General features: G+C 44.6%; 1 protein-coding gene across 9 annotated transcripts in view; it reads right to left on the reverse strand.

The window, feature by feature from the left end:
• LOC144506949 (gephyrin) overlaps positions 1 to 24,827 on the reverse strand; it is a 489,936-nt gene that overhangs the window by 201,385 nt on the left and 263,724 nt on the right. The gene's annotated exons all lie outside the window — the stretch shown is intronic.

Here is a 24,827-nt window from a genome sequence, read left to right on the forward strand (position 1 = left end):
CCAAGGCTCCTTCAGCAGCACCTTTCAAACCCGTGACTTCTACCATCTAGAAGGACAAGACAGCAAATGTATAGGAACATCACCACCAGAAAATTCCCCTCCAAGTCACTCACCATCCTGACCTGAAACTATACTGCCGCCTGTTCACTGTCACTGGGTCAAAATCTTGGCGCTCCTTTCTTAACAGCAGTTGTGTGTGTACCCACAGCAGTTCAAGAGCATAAGAACTAGGAGCTGGAGTAGGCCATCTGGCCCCTCGAGCCTGCCCCACCATTCAATAAAATCATGGCTGATTTTTTGTGGACTCAGCTCCACTTACCCACCCGCTCACCATAACCCTTAATTCCTTTACTGTTCAAAAATGTATCTATCCTTGCCTTAAAAACATTCAATGAGGTAGCCTCAACTGCTTCACTGGGCAGGGAATTCCACAGATTTACAACCCTTTGGGCGAAGGAGTTCTTCCTCAACTCAGTCCTAAATCTGCTTCCCCTTATTTTGAGGCTATGCCCCCTAGTTCTTGATTCACCCGCCAGTGGAAACAACCTCCCTACTTCTATCTTATCTCTTCCCTTCATAATCTTATACGTTTCGGTAAGATCTCCCCTCATTCTTCTAAAGATCTCCCCTCATTCTTCACCACCGCCTTCTCAGGGGCAATAAATACTGGCCTTGCCAGCGACGCCCACGTCCCACGAATAGGTAAACAAAAAAAAGGGTATTGCAATTTCCTTTAAAAAGGGATGGCTAAGGGGGAAAGCCATTTTAGCAAAGGCAAAGATGGAGTAACTCAAACTGCCACATTTAGACATTCACAATCACAGCTGCACCTCTCCTGAAGTTATATAAATCTCCATGAAAAAATGGTGAATGCCATTAGCCTTGCTGTTATTTTGACAGCAAATTCGGGACCAATATCGTTTTGTACCTTTGCTTCCACTCGTCTTCAACTCCTGAGAGTTGCCATTTTGTGTCTCTCCGTTCTGTCGACCTTATCTGCAACCCTCCTTGACCCGCTCTGAGAGAGTAGCTGATCAAAAGCGTCACGGCCATTTCCCCCAAATTTTGAAATCGAACCTTGGGACATACCATACCATCCAAACAAGAACTGAATGGTCACCAAACCAAATCACACCTCTTCTATCCCCTCCCCCACCACCCCAATCTGGAAAGGCTTAAGTTAACATTGGCTAGAGAATGTAAATACATATTTTGGATCAGTAGCGTACAAACTGCATTTCCATTAGGAGCTAATGAGGTATATCCTGAAAACTGTAAGGAGGAATCAGGCTCTAACGGCCTTAATTGGTATGTCAGAAAATATTTATTGGATTCAGCAACTCCCTGCCCTCAATATCATCAGCCTGCCTCAACGTTAAGGCTGAGAGACTGAGGTAGTCACATATACCCTACCTTGACCTCCTTAAGCCCAGAAAAGAGCCAAAAACTTTAATTTATGTAATGCCTTATCATAGTAATATCTTCAGTTTGGTAATGATTGCTGTTTTGAAGAACATTCCGCACTGCCCAGTCTTTGTGTCCATTTGTGCGCCCACTAGATATTTATTTTTGTACGCAACATAAGGATTGCCTCCCCAGGCACACCCTCCACTTTGTACAAACTGAAATGTGACTGTGGCCTTAAGCAGAAAGTTATGTGAGAGATAGTGTGCTCAGACTGAATAATAACTGCTGATAAACTCACCCGGGATTAATATGCTGCTTTCCAACTATAAGACCATAAAATATAGGAGTAGAATTAGACCATTCGGCCCATTGAGTCTGTTCGACCATTTGATCATGGCTGATATGTTTCTCCATTCTCCCGCCCTTTCCCCATCACCTTTGATCCCCCACGCACCCCGGACATTCTCTCTTCCACCTTCTTTCATCGGGAAAAAGAAACAAAAGTCTGAGAACACGTACCAACCAACTCAAGAACAACTTCTTCCCTGCTGCCATCAGACTTTTGAATGGACCTAACTCGCATTAAGTTGACCTTTCTCTACACTCTAGCTATGACTGTAACAGTACATTCTGCACTCTCTCCTTTCCTTCTCTATGAATGGTATGCTTTGTCTCTATAGCGCGCAAGAAACAATACTTTTCACTGTATGTTAATACATGTGACAATAATAAATTAAATCAGAAATCAAATGAAAATCTTAAACACATTCAATGACCTGGCCTCCACAGCCTTATGTGGCAATGAATTCGAAAGATTCACCACTCTCTGTTGAAGAAATTCCTCCTAATCTCGGTTCTAAAGGGTTATCCCTTTATTCACTGACATCAGTTCTCTGAATTAAAGGCTGCGTTTCTCCGGCAGAAAGCCATGAATGAGTTTATCAGCTGAAGGTAAACTCAAAGCACAGCACAGCAGATTTCACGCAATTATAATCTTCAAGAAATCTCCTGGTGTCAGTTCTAAAATAGGTCAATAAGATTGAACAGCTCTCTGCAGCAATTTGAACAAACTGCTTCCTCACTGAAATTCTGTGACATGGGAAAGACAAGCTTAAAGAGTGCTCCATCTGCGTCAATTTGAATTGCAATAAAACAAAAGTCAACTTTTAAAAAGACCTTGCACCCAAACGTGGTTACAGTGACGTTATTTACAAGGAGACTTCAAATGGTGCCAGAGCAGGCGGCTCGGTGGCACAATGGTTAGCACTGCTGCCTCACAGCGCCAGGGACTTGGGTTCAATTCTGCTCTTGGGTCACTGTCTTTGTGGAGTTTGAATGTTCTCCCCAAGTCTGCGTGGGTTTTCCCCGGGTGCTCTGGTTTCCTCCCACAGTCAAAGATGTGTAGGTAGCAAATCTTTGACGCTCAGTAGCAGCAGTGTGTACTATCTACAAGATGCACTGCAGCAATTCACCAAAGATTCTTAGACAGCACCTTCCAAAACCACGACCACTTCCATCTAGAAGGACAAGGCAGCAGATACATGGGAACACCACCACCTGCAAGTTCCCCTCCAAGCCACTCACCATCCTGACTTGGAAATATATAGAACATAGAACAGTACAGCACAGAACGGGCCCTTCGGCCCACGATGTTGTGCCGAGCTTTATCTGAAACCAAGATCAAGCTATCCCACTCCCTATCATCCTGGTGTGCTCCATGTGCCTATCCAATAACCGCTTGTGTTCCTAAAGTGTCTGACTCCACTATCACTGCCGGCAGTCCATTCCACACCCCAACCACTCTCTGCGTAAAGAACCTACCTCTGATATCCTTCCTATATCTCCCACCATGAACCCTATAGTTATGCCCCCTTGTAATAGCTCCATCCACCCAAGGAAATAGTCTTTGAACGTTCACTCTATCTATCCCCTTCATCATTTTATAAACCTCTATTAAGTCTCCCCTCAGCCTCCTCCGCTCCAGAGAGAACAGCCCTAGCTCCCTCAACCTTTCCTCAAAGGACCTACCCTCCAAACCAGGCAGCATCCTGGTAAATCTCCTCTGCACTCTTTCCAGCACTTACACATCCTTCTTATAGTGAGGTGACCAGAACTGCACACAATATTCCAAATGTGGTCTCACCAAGGTCCTGTACAGTTGCAGCATAACCCCACGGCTCTTAAACTCCAACCCCCTGTTAATAAAAGCTAACACACTATAGGCCTTCTTCACAGCTCTATCCACTTGAGTGGCAACCTTTAGAGATCTGTGGATATGGACCCCAAGATCTCTCTGTTCCTCCACAGTCTTCAGAACCCTACCTTTAACCCCGTAATCCACATTTAAATTAGTCCTACCAAAATGAATCACCTCACATTTATCAGGGTTAAACTCCAGTTGCCATTTTTCAGCCCAGCTTTGCATCCTATCTATGTCTCTTTGCAGCCTACAACAGCCCTCCACCTCATCCACTACTCCACCAATCTTGGTGTCATCAGCAAATTTACTGATCCATCCTTCAGCCCCCTCCTCTAAGTCATTAATAAAAATCACAAAGAGCAGATGACCAAGCACTGATCCCTGTGGCACTCCGCTAGCAACCTGCCTCCAGTCCGAAAATTTTCCATCCACCACCACCCTCTGTCTTCGATCAGATAGCCAGTTACCTATCCAATCGGCCAACTTTCCCTCTATCCCACACCTCCTTACTTTCATCATAAGCCGACCATGGGGAACCTTATCAAACGCCTTACTAAAATCCATGTATATGACATCAACTGCCCTACCTTCATCAACACACTTAGTTACCTCCTCAAAACATTCAATCAAATTTGTGAGGCACGACTTGCCCTTCACGAATCCGTGCTGACTATCCCGGATTAATCCGCATCTTTCTAAATGGTCGTAAATCCCATCCCTAAGGACCTTTTCCATCAACTTACCAACCACCGAAGTAAGACTAACCCGGTCATAATTACCAGGGTCATTTCTATTCCCTTTCTTAAACAGAGGAACAACATTCGCCACTCTCCAGTCCTCTGGCACCATCCCCGTGGACAGTGAGGACCCAAAGATCAAAGCCAGTTCCTTCGCAGTCGCTGGGACAAAATCCTGGAATTCCCTCCCTAAAGGCATTGTGGGTCAACCCACAGCATGTGGACTGCAGCGATTCAAGAAGGCAGCTCACCACCACCTTCTCAAGGGGCAACTAGGGATGGGCAATAAATGCTGGCCAGCCAGTGACACCCATGTCCCACGAATGAATAAAAGAAGGTTGGATGGATTGGCCATGCTAAATTGACCCTTGGTGTAGTTTAGGGGATTAGCGGGGTAAATGCATGGGTTTACAGGGATAGGGCAGTGAATGATGCTCTTTTGGAGAGTCAGACTTGGTGGGCCGAATGGCCTCCTTCTGCATTGTAGGGATTCGATGATCCTTTACATTTCCATTCATTCATTTCAAGAACGACTCTGAATTGTAGGGCTGATAATTAAGCCCCAATTCCCATTGAGACAGACCAGTGTATCTGATGGCCTTTCAAAGGCTCCCTACAGCAATGGATGTGGTTTGCAAATTTGGAAACATTGGAGTAGAGGGAGGGAAGGACTTCTATGGGACTGGCCTGAATTTCTGCCTCGATTTAAGGGAATGACCAACAACAACACTGCAGAAACTCAGCAAACGTTTCTTTCTGCTGTTGTTTCAGAGTTACATCGCTATTATGATGAAAACATAACTGCAGACTGGGGAAACCCCAAGGAGGTTCCAGGAAAGAGGCTCTCACGATTTGAAACTAGGGTGTACCTCCAATCCATTACACTCCACACAAACAGCCATAAAGTGGGCAGCCAGTTAATCTATTTTAGTTGCCCATTGATGTAATGCTATTTCTGGCACTCAGCTGGACAATAATGCTATTCAACCATTATTCTAGGTGTTTATGGATGTCCAATTAAAACTTTGTACTTGTCAGTCGAAAGCTGTTTGTTCCATCCGAAATTCTGGACAACTATTTTCAGTGAGTTATTCTCTCTGCCAAATCCTACAAGATGCAACTGAGCTTCTTTTCATTACAGATTTGAAGGTCTTTCTATCTCTGCAGTATGTGGGACAACACAAATGGGTTAGTTTGAGGTTAAGACACCAGGCTATAATTGCCTTTGCTTTCAAAGCAGCATGAAGGCATTTTTACACATCACTCCACATGTACTTTGCAGAGTAACGCTCGCAGGTTATTTTGATCAGGTATTTGGAATATGAAAACCGTGCACAAAAATTATTCGAAAGCCATTACTGAAAAGGTGAATGCTGAGTAAACAAAATCAATTATGACTGTGCAAACGTTGCATGATTTATTTACCAATCAGTAGCACTTTCTCTGAACAAACACCAACACAGTATTTCAAAGGTCAGCTGTCTTATATATTTTACTTTTCACCCAGTACAACACATTGAGTACCAAATCCAAGCATTATGTGCAGTTACGCGGGCATAAGTTACAGTAATGTCACCCTCGTTACAAAAATTCAATAGCCATTGTTAAAAAAACTGGGAAAAAAAATTACACGACAGCAAAACACCGGAAAAAAATACTGTCAGGATTAATATTTGAACGGAATGGCTTCTCACAGAGGAGAGATGAACGAGATGACATTGCAAGCACAATGATATTTATAAGCATAATTTAATTTTTTTGGTGATGCAAGCATGCTGATACAAGTCATTTCACAAAATCTGTTTAGGATATGCAAGCTTGTGGAAAGACTCAGGAGTGTGCGTTTCCAACCATGTAGGTATAAGTTTGTTATTACACAGTTGCTGATGACAGCAACGTAAGACTCGTTTGGGAATTTCAATGTGACACATGAAAGGGTTGCAACTGTCTTTGGGGAGGGGCTGTGTGCAGGAGAGGGTAATCAAAAAGATTTAATATTAGGCCAGAGCTGCTTAAATTGTGCCAACAGAGATTAGACCACAGAACATGAATGAATGCCCTGCCCCCCTGCCAGGATGATATGGTGAAATGGCACCTTCCAAAAGAAGAACAATGGAGGAATATGAGTGAATATTGTACGTATTTAGGATAAAGTGGAAAGGAAAAAGGACCTCTTTTTAAAAATACAGAATGCTATTTTCTTTACCTAGCACGTTCTCTATTCTGCTGAAATTAGAGATTTTTAATTTTTCCAATGATTAAAAATAATCTTTGGTTAATGCACTGTGCTGTGCGACAGATTTTGCTCCACCAACATGAGGAGTATGAAATCATCCACTTTCGGTCCACTTGTTGAGCTTATTCTATACTCTTCTGCCTGCGTCTTAACTCACAACAAGTCCTGTTCCCCTGTCAGCCCCTGCCCTCTACCTACATCAGCTCCCAAGTAAGCAGTGTCTTGATTTTAAAACGCTCATCCTTGTTTTAAAACTCCCCATGGCCTTGCTCCTCCCCATCTCTGAGATCTCTTCCAGCCCCACTAGGATATTTGTGCGCCTCTAATTCTGGCCCCTTATGAGTTTCCCAACTATAATTTCTCCACTATTGGAGAAATTTGCTCCAGATATATTCGTATCATATCAATAAATTCAGGGATGATACAAGCATCTTCCACCTTTGTAGAATCAGTCACTCCCCTAAATCAACCCTAAGGAGAAAAAACATCACATGAAAGAACAAAGCGGCACAGTAGCACAGTGGTTAGCACTGCTGCTTCACAGCTCCAGGGACTTGGGTTCGATTCCCGGCTTGGGTCACTGTCTGTGCGGAGTTTGCACATTCTCCCTGTCTCTGTGTGGGTTTCCTCCGGGTGCTCCAGTTTCCTCTCACAGTCCAAAGATGTGCAGGTTAGGTTGATTGGCCAAGCTAAATCGTCCTTAGTGTCCCGGGATGTGTAGGTGAGAGGGGTTAGCGGGTAAATGTATAGGGATACGGGGATAGGGCCTGGGTGGGATTGTTGTTGGTGCAGACTTGATGGGCCGAATGGCCTCTCTTTCTGCATTGTAGGGTTTCTATGATTCTAGGGGAAAAAATCTTACTATTTTAAAGACAGTATTGTAAACCTATTCTGAACAAACTTCAATTGTGGCAGGGAAAAAAAAGCCTGATTGTTAATTCTGCCAACTCTTCTCTGCATTATGTTTGTTTAGTAGAATGACTAAAGTGACCCACATTCCAAAATATGGCCAAACATTTTCAGAGTGTGAATATGTGATGGCTCTCATCAATTCAGGAATTTCAGCATTCTCTTCACCTCGCTGTGTTCAGATTTCTAAATGCATAAATCTCGGTGTTGGACCATAGGCCGGGTTTTCCTGTGAATTGTTTAATTTGCAGCTGCCAGCACTGCTTAGATATCAGGTGTTGTGACGTACTGCAGCAACTTGTGATTAGTGGCTCACTAAAATCAGGGATGTGAACCAACAAATATATGTTTCAATGCAGCACATAGCTTGATGGCATTTCTAAACTGAAGAGACATGATTTATTGATGAGGATCATCACCTAAGCTGCGAGAAAATTGTACAATTTGTTCAATACGGTTCACGTTATTCTATTAAAAAGGCAATATGCAGCAGCTTTTGATTTCACACACACTGTACTGTGGTGTAAAATGTAGTTTAGATTTATGCTCAATATACGATAATAAAATATTAACACTGAGAAAAATTTAATTTGATACATTTCGAGTGTTAGATACGACTTATTGGCAAAAGGTAACCCCCAATCTTATTTTTGGTGCAGAAACTAACCGGATTAAAAGCATCATGCAATATATTTTCAGGTTGACACTGCTCCTGTATGCACTTGTATTAACTGTCTGTGTGCACGTCAATGCGGGTGCTAGCCCAGTTATTGAACTGGTTAATACCTGTGGAAAAAAAAGGCACGGAAGGATTTATCACCATTAAGTCAAACAGGGACATTTAGGGATAAAAAGTAAACCAGTCTGAGTGCTGCCCTGAAACTACCATCCCTCAATGTTAGTAAAGTGAAGGAGATAGTCATTGACTGCATGGGTTTTCTCCCACAGTCCAACGATGTGCGGCTTAGATGGATTGGCCATACTAAATTGCCCTTTAGTGTCAGGGGGGTTAGCTAGGGTAAATGCATGGGGCTATTGGGATAGGCTCTGGGTGGGATTGTGATCAGTGCAGGCTCAATGGGCCGAATGGCCTCCTTCTGCACTGTAGGATTGTATGTAAGTGTCTATTCTATGACTTCAGGAAGGTAGTGGAGGACATGCCCCTGTCTACATCAATGGGGATGAAATGGAAATTGTCAATAGCTTCAGGCTTCTAGGTGTCCAGATCACCAACAACCTGTCCTGGTCCCTCCACGCCAATGGAAAGCCCACCAATGCCTCTACTTTCTCAGGAAGCTAAGGAAATTCGGTATGTCTGCTACGACTCTCACCAATTTTTACAGATGCACCATAGAAAGCATCCTTTCTGGATGTATCACAGCTTGGTATGGTTCCTGCTCTATCCAAGACCTCAAGAAATTACAAACAATTGTGAACATAGCCCAGTCCATCACGCAAACCAGCCTCCCATCCATTGACTTTGTCTACACTTCCCACTGCCTCGGAAAAGCAGCCAGCATAATCAAGGATCCCACAAACCCAGGACATATTCTCTTCCATCTTCTTCCGTCGGGAAAAAGATATAAAAGTCTGAGGTCACGTACCAACTGACTCAGGAACAGCATCTTTCCTGCTGCCATCAGACTTTAGAATCGACCAACCTTATATTAAGTTGATGTTGCTCTACACCTTAGCTACATTCTGCACCATATCCTTTCCTTCTCTATGAATGGTATGCTTTGTATAGCGCGCAAGAAACAATACTTTTCACTGTATAGCAAGCAATACATGTGACAATAATAAATCAAATCGAAAAAGAAGCATGCAACAGGCTAAGAAATTGTACCCTCATAGGGTGGTCTGGTGTTGCGTCATTGGCCCATCTTGTATTACGGGGTGCTTTTGTAAAGAAATGTTCTCCGCTGGCAACTTGGTGTATTATGGAGTGAGTCACCCCCAACTTGAGGTTTGCCATGCTTGGCAAAACATTGCCTTAAAAATTGGAATCTTATGGCAGTCCACACTGGCGGGATTTTCCCATCCCGCTGCAGTGAACGGAGATTTGGCTGAGTGCAAAATTCTCCAACTTCACTGCAGCGGGAGTGTGGTGTGGACAGCCGGTAAGATCGCGCCCTAATGTTCTTTCCCTCTTGTAGAAAGAGAGGATTTTGAAGAAGGACTTTTAATTACAAGAATGGCGCTGTAACATCTGTACTACAGAACACTCTTTCCCACTTGCCGCCATTATGGTTTCAGATTTAATATTTCATGTCCTGGTTTCCCTTACTTGCACTTTACCTATACCTTAGGTGAATTATGCACAGTATCCTTCGATAAAAAGCAGCACAGGCCTTTGTGTTCTTGATTAATGAGCTATAAAAGTTAAAATCGTTCAGAAAATCACAAATAGGTTACATAATTGGACTTCAGCGATGGGCTGCATAGGCACGTAATGACTGCCGCTAAAACAGCCGATGATGAAGTTGAAAGGGATCAAGAGGATTTTGTAGACTTGTTCACCCAATGCAGGGCAGCAAACATCAAATCAGACTATTGATTTACAGTAGAGTGCATGTCAGAGGGAGCCACATTAACACGCTATAGTGAACTTCTCTGGTTAATACACACCTTGAGTAGCATCCAGTTCTGATCACAGGCACAGGGAAGCTGTGCAGAGCCTAGAGACAGTTCAGAGAACAGCCATGAGACAAACCCAAGCATCAGAGGCCTGGGTTATGAGGCAGGGCTGAAGAAAATTGGAAGTGGGTAATTGACAGGCGATCTTACAGAGATATATTCAAATGAGAACTTTGACGGCTGAAATGGAGAAGGGTTCAATATGAACAGGAGTTGAACATGGCCCAGTCAGTCCTAGGAGTTGTTGATTTAGTGCCGTAAGTGCAAGTTTTTTGCGGCAGTAATAGGAAATGAATTGGTTATGAAGAAGGTGTGAATAGCTGCTTTTTGCTTGGCTATTCTTTCCTGTGGCACTTGGGTTATTGTAAATATTCAAGCTAATTTGTCAGAATGCAGTGGCATTTAACTTTTGGGCTGCCAGTTCTGGATGGACGTGTGGAGTCTGCATGCTCTCCCTGTTTCTGCGAGAGTTTCCTGCGGGTGCTCCGGTTTCCAAGGATGTGCAGGATTGGTCATGCTAACTTGTTCCTTAGTGTCCAAAGATGTGCAGTTTAGGAGGATTGGCCATGCTAAATTGCCCCTTCGTGTCCAAAGGTGTGTAGGTTAGGAGGATTTGTCATGGGGAATGACCAGGATAGAATAGAGGGGAGGGTGTGGGTGGGATGCTCTTTCAGAGAGTTAGTACAGACCTGATGGGCCGAATGGCCTCTTTCTGCACTGTCGGGATTCTTCTTGAGCATACGCAGGGGTAAAAGTTAGGATTTTAAAAAGTTTTAAATAAATAATTCCAAGTTTTCCGATGAATTAATACAGTGATTGTAAAATGCTCATATCTGTTAAAAATTAAAATAAACCACAAATGAGGTTTATACAAAAACAGTCAAACTATAGTGGTTTATGTTTGAAAAGAAAAGCATTTCACAATTTTTATACTAAACCTATTCATTTTACGAGTGTGCCTCTGAATTTGTGAAATAGTGGGCTTGGCACGACTCAAAATCTTTGAATTATTTTGCTTCACTGAGCTGAGTTACAACTTACTTTAGAAATCAAAGCAAAGAAGGCACAAGAATGGAGATAGTTAAAAGTAAGTAAGTTTAAATAAAATATACTCCTGCAAGGCTTCTACATAATTGAATGCAATGGGAAGCAGAAAGCATATTCCATCAATTGTGCAGAAAGCATCAATATAAGTAATTTGTATCTCCAGATTTTGTGCAATTTTATGAGTTGTTTCAATATGCAGCAAGTTCCAAAAATAAAACCAAAAATAGAAGATAATTCAATTCACCCACACTCCACCACTGAAACTCAATTTTTAAGCAGGTGAGACTCAGCATTCACAGATAAGCACGGATGTTGTCTGCCTCATGCTAAAATACCTTGTTCTTCCACAACAATGAACTTCCACCCTTTGCTGAGATAGTCTGCCCAGAGGCTGCGGCTTGTGGTTCCATTCTCTCCTTCATCGTCCATTATAGCTCAGTTTCAACTCGGGAGGAGGGCGGCACAGTGGTTAGCACTGCTGCCTCACAGCGCCAGGGACCCAGGTTCGATTCCCGGCTTGGGTCACTGTCTGTGCGGAGTCTGCACGTTCTCCCCGTGTCTGCGTGGGTTTCCTCCGGGTGCTCCGGTTTCCTCCCACAGTCTGAAAGACGTTGTTGGTTAGGTGCATTGGCCAGGCTAAATTCTCCTTCAGTGTACCCGAACAGGTGCTGGGGATGTGGCGACCATGGAATTTTCACAGTAACTAAATTGCAGTGTTAACGTAAGCCTACTTGCGACACTAATAAATAAACTAAACTAAACCAATTAAAATACCAGTGTGCACAATCAGTGGATTATTAAGGAGAGGTAAGCATCAGAGAATTGGGCTTCAGGAGCAACTGATGACATCCTGAGGCATCAGAGTAGATGAAGGATCTCTATAATGTTCCGAATATAATCAGAGTGAAGGAAGAAACCATCCGCTGGGACAGAAGAGAGAGAGAGAGAGAGACAGGATGAACTGATCCAAAAAATCCCAGAGTTACTGGAGTGTTATCTGGAGAAGTAAGAAATCAAAAGTGACAGCAATTCTGGAAGGTGATCTTGAGCATCATTATGGGACCCTGCTGCAAGATACAGCAGAGCAAGGTTAGGGAAAGGTAGATGACAAGAATATGAGATTGGCCATACCAAGCTTTTATCTAAATTCTTCATTATTCATTGGCCTATATATTTTATGCCTTTTGCCACAATTCTGTGTTCCATCACTTTGTTATGGCTTTATCCACTTGAGGCTCAACTTTAAAGGAGGTATAGGAACCAAAAAGAGCTAGAGGGGGGGAGGGAGGGAGGTGCGACACACAGAATTTGTTATAAGCAGGACAAATTGATAAGGCTGTTAAATAAATACATGGAATCTTTGGCCTCTGGGTATCTCGCTTTAGGAAGGACACCAAAGGTGGAATTCGCCCAAGTCTCCACTGGCATGCTTGATGGTGGGCACGGGGAGACAATATGGCGGAAGGCCCAGAAGTTGGTTTCACGCCGGCGTGAATTTACAGTGAGGCCTGGTGCTCGCCATGGCAGGCTTGAAAACCTGACAGGAGCTGGCGTGAACCTCATTTACATCCCGTTAACGGGGTGCAGATGAAGATCCAAACCGCCCCCCCACCCACAATGCCACATTCTCTACGATGCCGGTGGGAAAACACAACTGGAACAATGTGTCATGTTGATGTCGGGACTCATCTGAACAATGGCTGGGGCTGTCTCTGGAGATTGGGATGGAGGCCGTGCATGACCCTTGAACACCATAGCAGTGGGCAGATGGACCTTCCAGATTTGGTGTCCTGGAGAGGTCCATCTTCCAGCCTCAGAATCTTCCAGGAGATCCATCTTCATTCTCAGGAGGTCCATCTTTGGGTTTCAGAATAGTCCCGCAGATCCATCTTAATTTTCCGATGGTCCACCTTCTTTCTTCACTTGTGGATCAGTGATGTTGGGCACCTTTTCAATATGGCACCCTGTAACGATGGTAAATTATGCATCCTCCAGACTTGCCCCGCCACTGAATCACCCGAGAGCACAATTTATGAAGTCGGGGCCTGAAAATGTGGCTCGCAGTCCCATTGGCTGCTGCAGTAGGGAACACTCCATGTTCCTGCCCCACCTTGGCCCTTGTGCCAAAAATCTGTCCTTGCTTGTGGCTGGGATTTTCCAGTGCCACGAGAGTGAATGGAGTTTTGTCTGGATTGCCAAATTCTCTGTTCTCACTTGTAGTGGGATGGCCATGGATGAGCTCGGAGAATCCCATCCATTGTCTCAAAATGGGAGAGTTCTGCCCCAAGATCTTGGAAAAGGTGCGGAGGAGGTTTACCAGAATGGTACCCGTGATGAGGAACTTGAGGCATAGAGTTTTTAAAGTTTATTTATTAGTGTCACAAGTAGACTTACATTAACACTGCAATGAAGTTACTGTGGAAATCCCCTAGACACCACACTCTGGTGCCTGTTTGGGTACACTGAGGGAGAATTTAGCATGGCTGATGCACCTAACCAGCACATCTTTCGGACTGTGGGAGGAAACCGGAGCATCTGGAGGAAACCCATGCAGACACGGGGAGAATGTGCAGACTCCGCACAGACAGTGACCCAAGCCGGGAATCAAACCCGGGTCCCTGGCGTTGAGGCCACAGTGCTAACCACTGTGCCAGCGTGCCACCCTAGAGAGAGACCAGAGAAGCTGCAATTGGTCTCCTCGAGGCAAAGAAGCACTGTGGCATTCAAAATCATGAAGGGCTTGGACAGAACAAATAAGGAGAAACTGTTTCCATAGGCAGGAGACAGAAATTTAAGGTAATTATTTTGTGCTGCAAGTTATGATGATTTGGAACACTGCCTTAAAGGAGGAAGCAAATTCAATAATAAATTTCAAAGGAGGGTTTGATAAACACAAAGGGGAGAAGATTGCAGTGTTTCGGGCATATACAGCAGGGGAGTGGGACAGCAGGGGAGTGGGACAGCAGGGGAGTGGGACAGCAGGGGAATGGGACTAATTGGATAGCTCGTTCAAAGATCTAACACAGATATGAAGGGACAATTGGCCTCTTTCTGTGCTGTAACATTCTATCATTCTACAGTGAGGCTGAGGAACAGAAGTGAAATGACAGACCGCTTACTTTTTAGGTTTTCTCTCAAAAAATTCCTTTATCCAGTGTTTTTTATTTCACGAAGGAAAATGGGATGGCAGGAAAAATGAGTGAAAAATTGGCACAGTAGTTAGCAGTGCTGTCTCACAGCGCCAGGGAACCAGGTTCGATTCCCGGCTTGGGTCACTGTCTGTGCAGAGTTTGCATGTTTTCTCCGTGTCTGTGTGAGTTTCCTCCGGGTGCTCCGGTTTCCTCCCACAGTCTGAAAGATGTGCTGGTTAGGGTGCATTGGCTGTGCTAAATTCTCCCTCAGTGTACCCGAACAGGTGCCGGAGTGTGGTGACTAGGGGATTTTGACAGTAACTTCATTGCAGTGTTAATATAAGCCTACTTTGTGACAATAATAAATAAACTTTACACTGCATGACACTCGGCCTTTGTGGACTGAGGGGAGTGTGTCAGAGAAGTGTCAGGCTGGCCGAAAAACCTCTGGCTCAGAGACTGACAGCTCTTGTAACTTCATTACAGTGTGAATGTAAGATGACTTGAGACGAATAAATAAACTTTAACTTTAAGTTTAATCAGAACCTCGGTGACAAAAAATAATCGCAAGGGGAAAATGCTGTAATGTTGCAGAAGTAACAACTATACAGCTTAGGGTCCATTTTTCAGGCTTAAACAGCTGAATTGTGTTGATATCAGGTGGCCTAACTTGTCTCAGTCTTTGAACAGAAATCAGCACCAGCGTGCTGTTTGCATTAATGGAAGAACCTTGCATTCTTTGCTCTATTGCATGGACGATGGAGCTGCATTAATGAGCAGAAACAGGTCTAGGAAGCGACAAGAAACTATCAAGGCGATATGTATGTGTGGTGGAGTTTTATCGTGATGAGGAGATGCCGGCGTTGGACTGGGGTGAACACAGTAAGAGTTTTAACAACACCAGGTTAAAGTCTAACAGGTTTATTTGGTAGCAAACACCATTAGCTTTCGGAGCGCTGCTCCTTCGTCAGATGGAGTGGAAATGTGCTCTCAAACAGGGCACAGAGACACAAAAATCAAGTTACAGAATACTGATTAGAATGCGAATCCCTACAGCCAGCCAGATCTTAGAATGTGAATCCCTACAGCCAGCCAGATCTTAAAGATACAGACAATGTGGGTGGAGGGAGCATTAAGCACAATACACATCTCTTTAACCTGTGCTTAATGCTCCCTCCACCCACATTGTCTGTATCTTTAAGATCTGGCTGGCTGTAGGGATTCGCATTCTAATCAGTATTCTGTAACTTGATTTTTGTGTCTCTGTGCCCTGTTTGAGAGCAGGTATCCACTCCATCTGACGAAGGAGCAGCGCTCCGAAAGCTAATGATGTTTGCTACCAAATAAACCTGTTGGACTTTAACCTGGTGTTGTTAAAACTCTTACGAAGTTTTATCGCACAGGGTGATTGGTTACAGTGCAAATTCCAATAGAAAAGACAGCACGACGCTGCATTTCTGCAAAGTTGATTCCTGATTCCTTCTTTAATATTCTCCGCAAACCTGCACTCCCGCTGGCCATATTATTTGTCATTGTTGCAGACAGTGAATGGAAGCAATCCCAGGGCAGGACTCTTGTGAGACACTAATTCCCATTTCTGGCTACTGTTGTTCTTCAAGGTTATTTTTATTCTTAATGTCCCCTGCCGCCCTAGTTTAACTGAATTTCACTTATCGAATTATCTCTTTAGTCCCTTCCTGTTTAGATGTAGTCTATCCATGCTGAATGGTTCGCAGAACTAGTATCTATGCCCCATAAACCACCATCTTACTTCTTGATGTCACCCCTACGTGTTGAGTCCTCCACTCTTCCTATCATTTCCTATTCCAACACATAGCTGGGAAGTAACCTAGAGATTACCAGCCTTGAAATTCTGCTCTTCAATCTGTTTCCAAATTTTCAATTCTTGGAATTTGGGAATTGCCTGAGGTTTCCCACCGTCAGGTTTTAGCATCCTGCAACTCATTCAATTCAATGCGATCTCAGCCATTATTTATCCCTTGGATTGCCTTGACTCTAGAAAATTAAATAGTCAAGTATTTTGAGCATTGATGTTACATGCAAGCTGTTTACATACAGCAATCAAAGTAAACCGAGAAGCATGGGGCGGCACAGTGGCATAGTGGTTAGCACTGCTACCTCACAGCTCCAGGAACCCCGGTTCGATTCCTGGCTTGGGTCACTGTCTGTGTGGAGTTTGCACATTCTCCCCGTGTCTGCATGGGTTTCCTCCGAGTGCTCAGGTTTCCTCCCACAGTCCAAAGATGTGCAGGTTAGGTGCGTTGGCCATGATAAATTGCCTCTTAGTGTCCCAGGATGCATAGATTAGAGGGATTAGCTGGGTTAATTGGTGGGATTACGGGGATGGGATCTGGGTGGGATTATTGTTGGTGCGGACCCGATGGCCGAATGGCCTCATTCTGCGCTGTAGGGTTTCTATGATTCATGGTTTTCCAAGTGAAGACTGTAATTGTGAAATGATATGGTATATTCATAGGTTCAAGGAGATGGTGGCTTAGTGATAATGTTACTGGACTGGTGATTCAGAATAATCTTCTGGGGACACACGTTCAAATCCCATCATGGCAGCTGGTGGAATTTAAATATAATTAACAAAAAAATCTGGAATATAAAACTAGTCATCAGTGATGGTGGCCATGAAACTATCCATCGTAAAGTGCGGTAAAAACCCAACTGGTTCACTGAATCAGAGAATTCCTACAGTGCAGAAAGAGGCCATTTGGTCCATCGAGCCTGCACCAACAACAATCCCACCCAGGTCCTATCCCCGTAATCCCAGGTATTTACCCTGCTCATCTCACTGGCACTAAGGGGCAATTGAGCATGGCCAATCCACCTAACCCGCATATCTTTAGACTGGGGCGGCACGGTAGCACAGTGGTTAGCACTGCTGTTTCACAGCTCCAGGGACCTGGGTTCGATTCCCGGCCTTGGGTCACTGTCTGTGTGGAGTTTGCACATTCTCCTCGTGTCTGCGTGGGTTTCCTTCGGGTGCTCCGGTTTCCTCCCACAGTCCAAAGATGTGCGGGTTAGGTTGATTGGCCATGCTAAAATTGCCCTTAGTGTCCTGGGATGCGTAGGTTAGAGGGATTAGTGGGTAAATATGTAGGGAAATGGGGGTAGGGCCTGGGTGGGATTGTGGTCGGTGCAGGCCTGATGGGCCGAATGGCCTCTTTCTGTGCTGTAGGGTTTCTAAGATTTCTAAGACTGTGGGAGGAAACTGGAGCACCCGGAGGAAACAGACGCAGACAAGGTGAGAAACTCCACTCAGTAACCTGAGGCCAGAATGGAATCTGGGCCACTGGTGCTGTGAGGCAGCAGTGTGCCACCATGCCGCTGTCCTTTGATGTCCTTTAGAGAAGGAAGTCTGCCATCCTTCCCTGGTCTGCCTGACATATGACTCCAGATCCGCAGCAATGTGATTGACTCTTAAATGCCCTCTGAAATTCAAGATTCAAGAAGGCAGCTCACCAACATCTTCTCAAGGGCAACAAGGGATGGGCAATAAATGCTGTAAGAAGTCTAACAACACCAGGTTCCGGAATTCCCACCCACCTGACGAAGGGACAGCCTGTTCCGAAAGCTAGTGGCTTTTGCTACCAAATAAACCTGTTGGACTTTAACCTGGTGTTGTTAGACTTCTTACTGTGTTTACCCCAGTCCAACGCCAGCATCTCCACATCAATAAATGCTGGCCAGCCAGTGATGCCCATGTCCCACAAATGAATAAAAATAAAATGGCCCAGCAAGTCACTCTGTTCCAAAGCAATTAAGAATGGGCAACAAATGCTGGCCTTACCAGCGACACCCACATCCCATGGAAGAAAACATTTTAAAAATCAAACACTGGTATTAAAGAACTGATCACTGTGGCCAGAAAACTGGCAAGGCAAAATTTAAAATGTTTCAATTTGTTAATCACTGCAAAAATAATGGCGGCAAGGTACCAATGGTAGCACAGTGGTTAGCACTGCTGCCTCACAGCGCCAAGGACCCGGGTTCGATTCCCAGCTCGGGTCACTGTCTGTGCAGAGTCTGCACGTTCTCCCCGTGTCTGTGTGGGTTTCCTCCGGGTGCTCCGGTTTCCTCCCACAGTCCAAAAGACGTGCTGGTTAGATGCATTGACCATGCTAAATTCTCCCTCAGTGTATCCGAACAGGCGCCGGAGTGTGGCGATGAGGGAATTTGCACAGTAACTTCATTGCAGTGTTAATGTAAGCCTACTTATGACACTAATAAAAAGTAAATTTAAACTTAAATTAAGTATCACAGCTGAAGAACCATCTTAAAATATCAGCTACATCATCCACTATCATTTTTATCAGTGATTTGGGTGATTATTCAGGATAAATGTTGAAGGATTTGTGCATTAAATTTATCAGTTATATATTAGGCTCTGACTTGGTGATTCAGAACAGGACTGTATTTTCTGTTTACACTTAAGGCGATGTCATCATTTTGATGAGCAAATGTTTATGGTTTTGTTAGCTCTAAAACAAAATCACCCACTCACCGTTTTGATAACCAAGTGATTTTGATCTCGGAAGATTCAAAAGGAAGATCGGCAAGGGGTAGATTAGGAGGAGAGACAGTGCTCAGATCATTGTCAACAGGGATTGTTCGACAGCTACTGAGTCAGAACTTTCCCTCCGACTAAAATCAGACAATGGCGAGAATCCAAAGATCAGAGAGTCAACCCTGATCGTTATAAGTCTACAGACGCTTCAGGGAATCGACACTGCAAATAAACTGCAACAAATCAGCACTTCAGAAAGACTCAAATGTGGCTGCAAGACTCTGTTACTTTCGACAAACTGAGATAGAATCATAGGAACAAGAAGAGACCATTTAGCCCTTGAGCCTGTGACAATACACATAATGCCATTTCGCTGCCATTTTAATTCTTGTCAATCACAATTATATTCAAATTGACCTCTTGGTTGACTTTCTCTCTGCATCACTTTGTCCTTGGATTTTGATCTCGGAAGATTCAAAAGGAAGATCGGCAAGGGGTAGATTAGGAGGAGAGATTACACACACTAGGTAGTATGCCCTGGAGCTCAGAAGGTTACGAGATGATTTGATCAAAGTTTAATAAACTGATAAGGCAGTTAGGGAAAAACTGGGTGGCATGGTGGCACAGTGATTAGCACTGCTGCCTCACAGCTCCAGAGACCCGAGTTCAATTCCGGCCTCAGGTCACTGTCTGTGTGGAGTTTGCATGTTCTCCCCGTGTCTGCGTGGGTTTCCTCCGGGTGCTCCAGTTTCCTCCCACAGTCCAAAGATGTGTTGGTTAGGTTGATTGGCCATGCTAAATTGACCCTAGAGTCAAGGGGGATTAGCAGGGTAAATATGTGGGGTTATGGGAGTAGGGCCTAAGTGGAATTGTGGTCGGTGCGGATTCGATGGGTTGAATGACCTCCTTCTGCACTGTAGGGATTCTATTTTCACTGGTGTTAAAGGTTGAAGTTTATTTATTGGTGTCACAAGTAGGTTTACATTAACACTGCAATGAAGTTACTGTGAAAATCCACTAGCCGCCACACTCCGGCGCCTGTTCGGGTACACTGAGGGAGAATTTAGCACGGCCAATGCACCTAACCAGCACGCCTTTCGGACTGTGGGAGGAAACCGGAGCACCCGGAGGAAACCCACGCAGACACGGGGAGAACATGCAGACTCCGTATAGACAGTGACCCAAGCCTGGAATCGAACCCGGGTCCCTGGCACCATGAGGCAGCAGCACTGTGCCACCTTGCCAAAATCCAGGACCAGAGGGCACAGGTGAACAATTAGGGCCAGGCCTTTCAGGAGTGGAGTTAGGGAACATTTCTACATGTGGGGGAAGTTTTGGACAGTCTTCCACAAACAGCAGTTGATGCCAGGTTAATTGTTAATTTTAAATGAGGTTGATCGATTTATGTTGCTTTGGTATGTGGAGTTAGATCATATGGAGGATGGTGGAAGAGGCTCAAAGGTAAGTGGTTTATTCTAGCTCCTAGGTTTCTATCTCAATTGACCATTGTGTTTTTAATTTAAAATATGACTTTCCTCCCTCAGCAAATACTGACATCATCCAGTCAAGCAGCTACCAGGACCAGTGATTCAAGAGCCAAGGCACTTACCCAGCACTGATCTCCCTTAACGCAATGACGTACACCAGTCAGCTGCAGTCGAGTGATTAGCACTGCTGCCTCACAGAGCCAGGGACCCGGGTTCAGACCCGGTCTTGGGTCACTGTCTGTGCGGAGTCTGCACGTTCTCCCCGTGTCGACGTGGGTTTCCTCCGGGTGCTCCGGTTTCCTCCCACACTCCAAAGATGTGCGGATTTAGGTTGATTGGCCATGCTAAATTGACCCTTACTGTCTCAAGATGAGTAGGTTGAGGGGATTAGCGGGGTAAATGTGAGGTTACAGGGATAGGGCCTGGGTAAGATGCTCTGTCGTCGTGTCAGTGCAAACTCGATGGGCCTAATGGTCCCATTCTGCACTGTAAGGATTCTATTTTATTCTATTCTATTCTAGAATCCATAGAATCCTACAGTGCAGAAGGAGGCCATTCAGCCCATCGGGTGTGCACTGACCACAATCCCACCCAGGCCCTTTCCCCATAACCTCTTGCATTTACCCTAGCTAGTCCCTCTGGCACTAAGGGGCAATTTAACACGGCCAATCCACCTAACCCGCACATCTTTGGACTGTGGGAGGAAACCGGAGCACCCGGAAGAAACCCATGCAGACACGGGGAGAATGTGCAGACTCCACACAGACAGTGACCCATGCCAGGAATCGACTCCGGGTCCCTGATGTTGTGAGGCAGCAGTGTTAACCGCTGTGCCGCCCATCTATTCTATTTTATTCTATTCTAAAACTCTAGTAAAGTGCGTTATTCTCAGCGGCACAGTAGGTTAGAAGCATGTTAATTTTGGAAAATGATAGCTTCATGTGCTGTTGAGGTTTGCTGCACTTTGAGCTTATAAGCCTTGTGCAATCATGGAAGAACATCCTGAAGGACCTGGGTGAAATCAATGGTACAAAACACTTGGACAGATGTTGCATTGACATAATAAGGAGTTTTATTACTGGAAGGATTACTCCTATGACAGCAACGCCTACCTCTTGGACCACCAGCGGAAAAATGCAGTCAATGGCTTTGCAGTCTTTCTCAACCTTCCAAGGAATGAGAATTTATGCAGTCTATTTGCACCCGATACTTTTTTTAAGCTGCTAAGTAATTGAGGTTAATTAGATCGATATTCTAAGATATACCTTCACATCCAGTACTTCTTGCTTGTTCATCATTACTTCCCACGCGAGTACATCAGCAAAAAGTAACAATTCGACATGCAGATTATTTTTGTTAAACCATTACAAACTGTGAACCATGACAATGATGTGTCGGCTGCCAATTGCATGTTCTGAAAACTGAAGATCAAAAACGTGACCACTTCAACAATGCTCTCTCTCCTGCACACGAGCACTAAATAGATTAAATACCTGTTTAAAGACAAAGGAAAAAGTACAATACACTTCAGCTGGATTTTATCCGTGAGGCGTATATCAGGAGACAGGGAACTTCCCTGCTCCGCCCTTCCACCACGGGAGAAAGCGTCCACAAGGAGGGGATTTCCATTGTGGGGGGGCAGGTACGGGCTGCAGCTGATCAGGGAAATGTTCAGAGACAGCCACAGGTTTGGAGGAGACTGTTTAAAAGGTCTGTCTCGGAGCTTTGGGACTTTGTCCCTGTTATAATAAAAACATAAAGACCCTCCAGCCCACACCCCATCCATGCCATCGCACTGACAGCATAGAATAGTGAGTGAGACCTGTTAATCAAACAATGGTTGCCTGGCAACTCAGGCTGATAGATTCCTGGGCTCTGTTTAGTTACACAAGCTGAAGAGGTTTCAGGTGCTTATAGTTTCAGCCACTGATACTTTAAAGGGTCTGAATGATTGACACTTTCGTTGGGCTGCAGTAAAAAGTGTTTTTTAAGAAAGTTACCAATGAACGACTGTTTTTAATGTTTTTGTTACACATCCTACTGTCACGATACAGTTCATTGGTTCTATAAAATATATAGTGGGCAAATCAGTATTAAAGTACCATACCTCATCATGGGGGGCATGAGGGGCCATGGAGGTTGATTGGGGAGGCATACTCAGGTGGGCATGAGGAGGTTCAAAATGTCCTCCTCACCTTTCAAAAGATTCCCTCATGCCAGATTAATGGTTTGCAATACCTCTGAGGTGACTCTGAAAACCTGGCCCGACCCCATGAAGATTGCAGAGGACTATCTCTGCCACGGAGCTGGACAGATCGGGAAAGCAGGGTGCGGGTTTGTGACCCAAACCAGCCTGCACCCTTAAAAGGCAATCCTGAAAATTGGAAACCCTGGGAATGGGGTCCGGAATTGGGACCCACCCGCCATTTTTACAGGATTCCCCCCCCCCCCCCCCCCCCCATGTCATCCCAACTCAGTGAAAACCCAGCCTGTTGTGTCTGATTCTAGGCACCAGTTTTTTGGAAGGATGTTAAGGCTTTGGAGATGGTGGAGGGAAGATGTGCTGGAATGGTACCAGTGACGAGGGACTGGAGTTTTGCGGAGAAGCTGGGGTTGTACAACTTGGTGTGGAATAGGGTGACAGAAAATTTTATAGAGGTGATCAGAACTATGAGGGTTTTTGACAGAGTAAATACGGAGATAGTGATTTCACTGGCAGCTGACTCAGTAACCAGAGGACATAGATTTAAAATAATTGACTGAGGAACTGGAGGCAACATGAGGAAACTTATTACACAGTAAATCGTCATGCTCTGGAATCCACTGCCTGAAAATGTGATGAAATCAGATTTAACAGTGATGGTCAAAAGAGAATTGTCTAAATGAAAGAGAAAAAATTTCAGGGAAGTGGAATTAATTGAAGAGTTCCTTCAAAAAGCACAGGTACGATGGGTCAAATGGCCTTTATTTATGCTGTCTGATTTTGTGAATCAACAATCTCCACTAGTTCTGGACTTTTAGAAACCCAGGAGGCCATTCGGTCCATCGACAACAATCCCACCTGGGCCCTATTCCCGTAACCCTCATTTACCCTGTTAATCCTCCTGACATTAAGGGGCAATTTAGCATGGCCAATCAGCCTAACCCGCACATCTTTGGACTGTGGGAGGAAACCGGAGCACCCGGAGGAAACCCACGCAGACACGGGGAGAATGTGCAAACTCCACACAGACAGTGACCCGAGGCTGGATTTGAACCCGTGTCCCTGGCTCTGTGGAGCAGCAGTGCTAACCACTGTGCCACCGTGCCGCCCAAATGCCATTCAAATGCAATCAACTAGGTTCATAAGAACATAAGAAATAGGAGCAGGAGTAGGCCATCTGGCCCTTCGAGCCTGCCCCGCCATTCAACAAGATCATGGCTGATCTGAAGCGAATCAGTTCCACTTACCCGCCTGCTCCCCATATCCCCAAATTCCCTTACCGATCAGAAAACTATCTACCCGTGATTTAAACATATTCAACGAGGAAGCCTCCACCACTTCAATGGGCAGAGAATTCCAGAGATTCACTACCCTCTGAGAGAAGAAGTTCCCCCTCAACTCTGTTCTGAACTGGCCCCCCCTTATTTTGAGGCTGTGCCCTCTAGTTCTGGTTTCCCTTCTAAGTGGAAAGAATCTCTCCATCTCTACCCTATCCAGCCCCTTCATTATCTTATATGTCTCTATAAGATCACCCCTCATCCTTCTAAACTCCAACGAGTACAGACCCAATCTGTTTAATCTCTCCTCATAAGCTACACCCCTCATCTCCGGTATCAATGGGATCTTACAAAATCTGAGTAACTTGTTCGTCTTCTATTCATCAGAACACATGGGTAATTAACAAAACAATCCCGATTGCTCCAGTTAACGTTTGAAAAAAAGTTATTATTGTACATTTAGTTTAATCTTCCATAAACCGTCATGAGGTGTGAGTGATCTGGTTAATCTGGACTTGGGATTTCAGATCATTTAGAATTCAGCTTCACTCCATATGTAAAGTTAGGGCATCAACTTTGCTGCATTGGTAAGCAAAATCGCAATGAGTTCAGCAAATAATTGGAGTTGTCTGCGGTGCTGGAGGATCAGAAGATAACACAGTATGACAAACAGGACAAAGTGTACAACATCTACCTGAAAGTCAGATAGTAACCATACCAATTACTGTCAAACACTAAAGTGTTAGTATCAAAATGACGAGTACCAAACTATCCCTGTGGGTGTCGAATTGCCATGTTACAGAATTGAGGGACATGGCTCAATACTGCTACATTTCCTTAAGTAATAGACAGCGGCCATCACACATGTAAAACAGCCCAACTCAACAACAGCACGGATTTCAATCTGCATGGCTGTGCATCTTTATAACATCTTCGGTGAACGTAACCAGTCATCAAGATCTTCATTGACAAAGCAAAGTGAAGCAGCAAAGAGCTGTTACTTGGCTTCGTAATGAATG

Source organism: Mustelus asterias, chromosome 18 (assembly GCF_964213995.1).
Source record: "Mustelus asterias chromosome 18, sMusAst1.hap1.1, whole genome shotgun sequence".
NCBI classification, from domain to species: domain Eukaryota; kingdom Metazoa; phylum Chordata; class Chondrichthyes; order Carcharhiniformes; family Triakidae; genus Mustelus; species Mustelus asterias.